We start from the raw sequence: 8,492 nt of genomic DNA on the forward strand, positions 1-8,492 counted from the left end.
AAGCTTGGATGCTCAAGGCATTTTCTGCTGTTCTTTAGGTTAATTTTAATACAGTTAAAGGATCTGGCCTAGTTTGTTAGTGTTTCTGTTTGTGAAAGTAAATAAATGATTCTTCAAGTAATTTTTAGAAGTTGTGAAGTATCAGTTATAGGGAAGTGACCTGTTCAAGCTAATGCTTATGGGAAGTCCAATATTAAGGTAAGAAATAAAAAAATCTAGAGGTTTATAATCTCAGTTCTTGGGGTACTACCTTTTAAATCTTGTGTTATAGTGGTAACTATAGATAAATGGCATAATGAGAAGTGAATGTTCCAAATAATTCAGTGGATTCTTGATACGATTCAGACACCAAGAGCCTGGTTTATAACAGCTTGAAGAAAAAGTAAAACCCAGGTATATCATTAACATAGAATTACAGATCAGAAGAGATCTGGTTTATTTTCCTCTCTCTGGGTAGTACTATACTCAGAAAAGTTAGAGCTCTCCTCAGTTGTATGTTCCCAAGTATGCTTTCTGGTTAGAAAGGCATTTTTTAAAATTATTTAAGCTAAGTTCTAATTACAGTTGTGATGTAAAATCTTTCTTTTTGTTTCTGATTTGAAAGAGAAAGTCCATGAGACCCTCAAGGTCATCCATGTCAAGAGCCCATTTTGGAAATGGGAAGGGGAATATTTTTTATTGCCATGACGCGTGACATGTAGTGTCAGGACCAAGGATGTGAGGATCCTGCAATGTGTGGGACAGATTTACACAATGAACTGTCCCATGTCAAAAGTCAATAACACGTCTATGGAGAAATGGAGGTAGACCAGTAGGCTGTGAGATGAATGTCCCCAAACTTTGCCTAGTAGTGGTGCTCCAAATTAAATGATATCTAACCCAATCAGATGAATTCTTCAGGAACTGTGACTATGAAACTCATATGCACAGCCTGGAGAGGCAAACAGGCAGAAGAGTAGGACTAGAAGCAGGGAGAAAGAGAAAGAGAGCTAGAGAGAAGCCAGTTGTGAAAGGGGTCCAGCAAGCAGCCACGAGTGGGCTCCTCTAACAGGACGCTGAGACAACAGGTGGCCAGAGCTAGACCTCTAGACACCAGAGCTGACACTATGCCATCGTGATCAGTGGGGCACAATGCCCAATTCCCCTCTGCCCTCTCAGATTTACCCTTGGAGCCTTTATTGACATGGTCTCCATTTAGCCATTCAAAGTACACCTACTCTGACTACACCACTAGTTCACAGAAGCATGTGTTTCCTCTTCTTCAGAAAAACTTGATAAACAGTAAATTAGAGGCTCACTGGTGATGTTTTTCAACCATTGAATTTATGCTCATATAAATGCAGTCCACAAAAAAGAGACAAAGAAAACCAATAATTCTTGAAAGTGAGCCCAGGTAGTACATTCTCCCCATCCACCCACCCCCTTCAAAAAGAGAGAGAGAGAGAGAGAGAGAGAGAGAGAGAGAGAGAAAAGAAAAAAGAAAAGAAAAAAGAAAAACTCTTGGAGAGAAATGGATTCTGAAGCCCAAACCCAAAGTTCCAACTTTTCAAAAGAGCAGGAGACAAATGAGACTGATGTCTGAACTCCTTGGAAAGGGATATTACAAGCAATCAGATTTCTATATAACGGAGCAAAATTAATTGTCATACAAGTCTCATGATAACAGCTATGAGCTCTTCTGAAGCCTGGAGTAGCAAACTGATCATACTATATTTTGAAGGCAAATTTATAATCACAGGTGAGTTATAGAAATTTAAACAAAAACCTTCTAGGAAAGTAAACAATAGTGATTATAGCATATAGAACATTTTGTGCTTTGAGAAAGATAAGAAATGATGAGTTTATATAAAAGGTTATTGTACTATCTCGTTCAATTATTGAATTCTAAATTAAATCCTCAAGTTTGTAAATGGCAGAGAACATAACTTGTCTGCTCCAAAAGCACACTGATTAAATGAAAAGAAAATAAATTTCAGTTACTCCTTGATTATAGGTGTTAGCAATGCCTGGAAAAGATTGCTAGTTGCAATGAGTAATCTATTCATTAATTTTGAGATATTTGATTATAAAATAAGGTCCTATCTCTGTTCTGACTGGTAAAAGGTTTTCAATTAGTTTTCCAATCTCAAGATCTTATAAATAGGGGCACCTGGATGGCACAGTCAGTTAAGTATAGGCCTTTGGCTCAGGTCATGATCCCAAGATCCTGAGCTCGAGCCCCATGTCTGGCTTTCTGCTCAGTGGGGAGTCTGCTTCTCCCTCTCCCTCTGACTCTCCCTCCCCTTGTGTGCACATTCCTCTCTCTCAAGTGAATAAATAAAATCTTAAAAAGAAAAAAATCTTATCAACAGTGCTAATTTTTATTGATCTTGGGCATATAATATTATGGTAGAAATGTTTCTCATTATAAAAAGTCCATTACCAGAATGAGCGAATATAATTTATTTAGGGTTTTTTGTGTTGTTTTGTTTTGTTTTGTTTGGTACAATCTAATCCAGTTGGAGAGATTTCTGATTATTTTTCCTCAAAATTCTCTTCTAATATCTATAATTTCAATCATATTCATGCAGGTGTTTATGGTAATAAAAATGACCACACATTAGTTTGACCATTTTACTTGACATATCTAGAAGTTCTGTTATAACTAGAAGGTTTTAGTTCTGTTTGTTCAATAGTAGTGGAAGCTTCAGACATATATATAAATACAGAATACTTCTAGATTCCTGTCCCTATTAAAAACTCTATCTCACTATTTACAAATGTTTGATTTAATGTCAAGACTTAAAATTTATTTATTGCTTGACTATTTTAATGAAATATTTTGGTCATGTTCTTAGGCTTGGTTGAGTTTTAAGAGTTTGTATGCTGAAAGCTCCAAAGGATACTCAGTTTTATCCCACATTTTAACAAATAATGTCTGCTCACACTGATAAAAAGGATAAGGGCCCTCCCTTCATGGATCTTACATTTTATGAGGCAAGGCAGACATTAAGCCAAGCATTTCCACAATTGGTTACAACTAAGAAATAATTCATTGACATTGTGAAGAGAGATAAAGGCTGCTCAGAGAATTAATGAGAGGTGAGCCCATGGAGATGTATTCAGGGCAGGGGTGGGGTAGGGGAAAGTGGATAGGGAAACTTCTTCAAGAAGTTGCATGCCGAGACTGGAAGAATAAGTGGGAAGTGGGTGACGTTGGGGAAGGAGATGGTGGAGGGGGAAGGGTTGAACAGGAAGGACGAGTTCAGGACAGGAATGCAGCCTGTAAGGGATCCAGTAACTGCAAGTAAAAGAGGAAAAGTTGTGACGGAGCCCGGAGAGTTTGGAAGAGCAGCCAGAATGAATCTAGAGATACCTCTGAGGCTTTCAAACTTTAAGGATGGTCATAGTGATTTATTGATGAAACAGAAGAAACATGATTAGGAAAATATATAAAATATTAGACGAGGATGGTAAGAATGTCCAGCTGAGATTTTTTTATAAACTCTAAAATGCTAAATTATTTCCAATGAATGCCATTGCTTTCCTAGAATCTACTACTAAAAATAGCCATTAAGTCCCTTTCACATGTTCTTACGAAAACACATAAGAAAATTAATCTCATGGTTTTCTTTTTTTATTGAGGTATAACTGACATGTCACACTGTATTAGGGTTAGGTGTTGGTTGTTTTCATGAAGCCTTAGTTTGGTTCTCTTTTTAAAAATTATGATTTCAGCCAGCAAAACTAGGTTTAATAGAATTCTCTATTCCTTTTCCACAAATTCGATCCCAGATCTCCTCCCTTGGAAAGGATGTTTAAATATCAGATAAGAAAAAATATTTTATTGCTTTTAAGTGGCATTTTTCTGTATTGCCTATGTGATTAATGCTGACCCTAAAATTGAAGGGATCTAAAGGTGAAGAGAAGGTCAAAACCAAGACTTCTCAGTGTCACATGGTGACTCTACCTCTTAAAGTAGATGTCAGAGAGTCTTTAAGTGAGAATTGGGTGAGGAACATGTTTACAAAAGTGAAAAATTAACTACTCAATATGATACCTGCTCTAAAGTAAAGAGAAACCATTGTTTTTATTAGTTGAAAACAAGGGTGGTGTTCTTACCAATCAATAGTCAGAATGAGGGTCAGAGATTTACAGCCTTCAAGCATCTTTAAACACACCCGGGGCAAATATAAGCTTCGTGGGTAGTTTGCTAATCAAGATTTGTCATTTTGCTTTGTGTGCTTTAGCTTATTAATGCTTTACGCGTGATCCCTGTGGAAAATAAAACTATTTCTATATTTTATATTGCAAAATGGCAAGACACCCTGCCTTTGAATTTGGGGGCAATATATTTTGTACTATTTGCCATCACCTCTCCCCACACACAGACTGTTTTTCACTTACACTCATTGTCACTGTCTGGGTACTTCTACAATTTATAATACTCATTTCAACCTTCTACCCCCCAAAGAAATTTCACCTAGAAAGTGTGCCTGAAGATAGTACCTGATGTATTTTTACAGGAAGTTGAGTATTCAGTTGCCTGGGGGGTTGAGGGCCCTTGGACAACAATCGAGCAAAGAAAACCCTCTGAGAGCTCATTGATCCTTTGATGAAAGATAACCCCTTGGCATATTGCATCTTAATGCTCCCCAGGGACCATAAGGGGGAAATGGCCAACAATGGACAAGTGAATTGGCAAAACCAGTTAGAATAGCCTGTCTATGCTAAGTGACTTGCCCTAGTGCAACTCCTGTATGGCTTTTCCTCTGCTCCCTGCCTATGAAGAGCTGAGACCATGAAAAATTCAGATAGGGCTCAGTAAGGACTAAGAAGTATTAAGATGACATAGGCTAGCCTTGAGTTCTAGGAAAGGCACCACTCCAAGAACCACCGATTTGCCTTTATATAACAGCTTTGAAGTGGTTTTTCAAGTTTCTGCTAAAATATGAAGAAAGGATTAACCTAAACTGTGATTTCAAAGTAGAGATAAAATACTTGATCTTATTTGTGAAGCACTTTAAAATGCTTACTACAGAGTCAGACAAATCTGTGTTTTGAAACCACACTAGTTGTGTGGCAAGTAACTTCTCTGAGACTCATTTTTCTCATCTGTAAAACGGGCTTTATAATACTGTCACGAAAGGTTTTGGTTGAGGGTTAACTGAGCTACTGCTTATAAAATATTTAGCAAGATAGTTTCTGTCATATTGCACAGGCTTAACACACAGTAACTGTTATTAATTATCACTATTCTTCAAATCCCAATGGAATCAGTAATGTTATTGAATGCAATGCAAACTGTTCTTGTGTGCCTTTATGTATAATGTAGACTGCTATGCTGCTAGAGTTGTCTAGCAAGGTAACCTAAGCTAGTGTAATTAAATAAGAATTTATTATATAAAAGTAAAGGAAAAAGGCAAAATGTAGTAAATCATTAACTACTCAATATGGTTCCATAGAAGTGACACTCACAGGATACAATATGGTGTGATTGTTAGATATGAAAACATTATTACAAGCAATATTTTAAAATAATCTGTTTATATATATTTTACTGGTTTCATACAATGATGCAAATTTTTCCTCGATTAATCAATAATTCTGGGAGTGAGCTATCAATGTTTATTTCAGTCCGATTGCTTTCACAGACCTGTAATAAACAGCTATGAAAATATGTGATATTTTGGGGTGCCTGATCAGTCCATTAAGCATCCATCTTCAGCTCGGTCATGATCTCAGGGCCTTGGTATCAAGTCTCTAATCAAGCCCACTGTCAGGTTCCATGCTTAGGCTCCACGCTCAGCGGGGAGTCTGCTCGTCCCTCTGCCCCTCCTTCCATTTGTGCTCTCTTTCTCTCTCCCTCAAATACGTAAATAAAATCTTTTGAAAAATATGTGATTTTTCTGTGGAAATTTATATTAGGAAGAAAATATTTTTCATTAACTTTTATTCCCCATTAAAAGTCAAAGTAGTATTTCAAAAGATTATAAATAGTTACGTTTATATTAAAATTTATGAAGTATTGGACATTTCTAATGCCTTCATACTGCAAGGTTGGGGACAAGGTTCTCTTTATTATTACTACGAGGGAACCTGTACCTTAGCCAAAAGCACTCTCTGAAGCCACTAAACTGAACATCAACAATGATTATTGAGCATCTCCTCCAACATGTTGTGCAGGCACCCAACGCTCAGCATGAATAGGCCAGGAGCCATTTGCTTTATTCTCAGATTGTGTTCTCATGTTTTCCCTCTTGTCATTACAGTGCTCTGGAAGCCAGAAGCCAGTTATGCTAACTTCTCCCTCCTTGCTCCCTTTCCTGGTCACTTTGTTCCTTCTAATTATCTTCCTGAGCTCTCATCTTTCTTTCTTTTTTTTTTTTTTTTTGAGCTCTCATCTTTGTCATACTCAGACAACATCTGAATACAAACTCATCTCTTATCAGGATGATGGTAATAGCCTCAACTCAGTCCATTTCTTCATCACTTCCAGAGGGATCTTCCTTAAACAGACTATACTGCTGCTCAAGACCATTTTCTGCCCCTACTGTGATCTCAGAACAAGGCCCAAACTCATTAGCATGGGCCTAGGGCTTTTTTACTCTTCCTTCTTGGACTAATATTAATCAATATAATGCATATGCTCTTTGGAACTTTGTCTGCAGATGGAAGGTTCATAGGATTTTTAGATGTCAAAGTAATCACTGTGTAGGTACCAGGATTTCCTTTATGTTTTATGGTCAGAGTAGAAAGTGTAGGAATATGAATGATAAATGGTCAATAGAGATAAAATGTTTATAAAAATCAATAGCTTTAATGGCTTTAAAATATTTCAGGACATTAGCATTTGACATAAACAACACTGAAGGAACCTTATTTAATGGAAAATTTTGGCCTATCCTCCGTCTTTCTAATGTGTGACAAAGTGTTATTGAAAGGCTGAGGAAATAGACCTAGATAGACCACAATGATGTATAAGCAGATAGAGACCTAATTGAGGCTAAGGTTGAGATTTAAAATAAGTTAATACACAGGAATTCAATAAACACAATAAACTCTCTTCCTCTTCATCTGCCTCTCCTCTATTTGGATGATTCTTACTTAACTTCCCAGTTTGGATGTTGCATTGTCTAAGAAGTTACCCTGGAAACCCTAAAGTCCAGGTTAGTGTCCCTCCTATAATCTGCCTTTAGGTCCTAGACTTACTTCTCCAACATGACACCTAATATGCTATTTTTCTTTTGAACTTGACTGTAAATCTTGGGATGGCTGAGGTGATTGCTAGGTTTATTGATGCATTTCTATAATAAACTCATGTTTGATTAAAATTGCATGTAGGGAACACTTCTGAACACAGAATGAATAATCACCTTTGGGTTCATTACTCAAGATGCTGTGTGCCAAACAACACAATGAAGCCAGACCCAGGTGAATCAACAATCACTCTTCTGACAGGGACCCAGAACTGCACAAAGTAGGAACATTTACTGAAACTGGGCTTACCCTGGCATCGTCACTAATCTGAAGCATTCTTTGGAGATGAAAGTTGGCTATTCTTTTTGTCTTTACATTTGATTTGATTTTGAATCATAAGGTCGAAACACAATTCTATTCTAAAAACTAAGATCTAGTTATTTATTTTAGTAATCTAGGTTCTCAGTAAATATTGATTAACTCACTGATTGGTTGATTGTAGAGGACTAGAAAATGCCTTTGTGAGTCACAAGATCCAGATACGCATCCTAAATAAATGCTTGCACTTTTGCTTAAGGAGAGAGCTGGTAGGGTATTAACAACATTATTTGTAATAGAAAAAAAAATTAGAATGAACTTAAATGACCATCACTAAATGGATAAGAAAAAAATTCATGCAATGTAATACTATAATTTAGGCAAAATTAATGAATTAAACCTGTATCTAGTAACAAGAATAAATCATAATATAATCATATTGAGTGGAAAAAGCAAGTTTCAAGGAATAGGTAAAATCTAAGATCTGCATAAATTAAAAAACCATAAAACAAAGTATTTCTTGTTTATGGATATGCATATGTGGTAGAAGTATAGATATGTGGTTGGGAGGTGTATATGGTTAACCCTTCAACAACACGGGTTTGAACTGCACAGGTCACTTACAGGCAGACTTTTTTCTATAAATTCAGCATAGTATTATCTATGTATCTTCTCTTCCTTAGGATTTTTTAAATAATATTTTCTTTTTTCTAGCTATTGTAAGAATAAATAATATGAGTATATAATACATATAACATACAAAACAGTGGTAAATGACTGTGTATGTTCTCAGTAAGGCTTCTGGTCAATAGTAGGCTATTTAACAGTAGGCTGGTTAAGTTTTGTGGGGAGTCAGAAGTTACTTGTGGTTTTTTTTTTTAACATGTGGATTTTGACTGCATAGGGGTAGGTGCTGGTGCCCCTAACCCCTGTGTTGTTTCAAGGGTCAATTGTATATTATCTTCAGTATAATGATTACCTTGGATAGGAAGACT

Source organism: Canis lupus, chromosome 1, assembly GCF_003254725.2.
Source record: "Canis lupus dingo isolate Sandy chromosome 1, ASM325472v2, whole genome shotgun sequence".
Classification (NCBI taxonomy): Eukaryota; Metazoa; Chordata; class Mammalia; order Carnivora; family Canidae; genus Canis; species Canis lupus.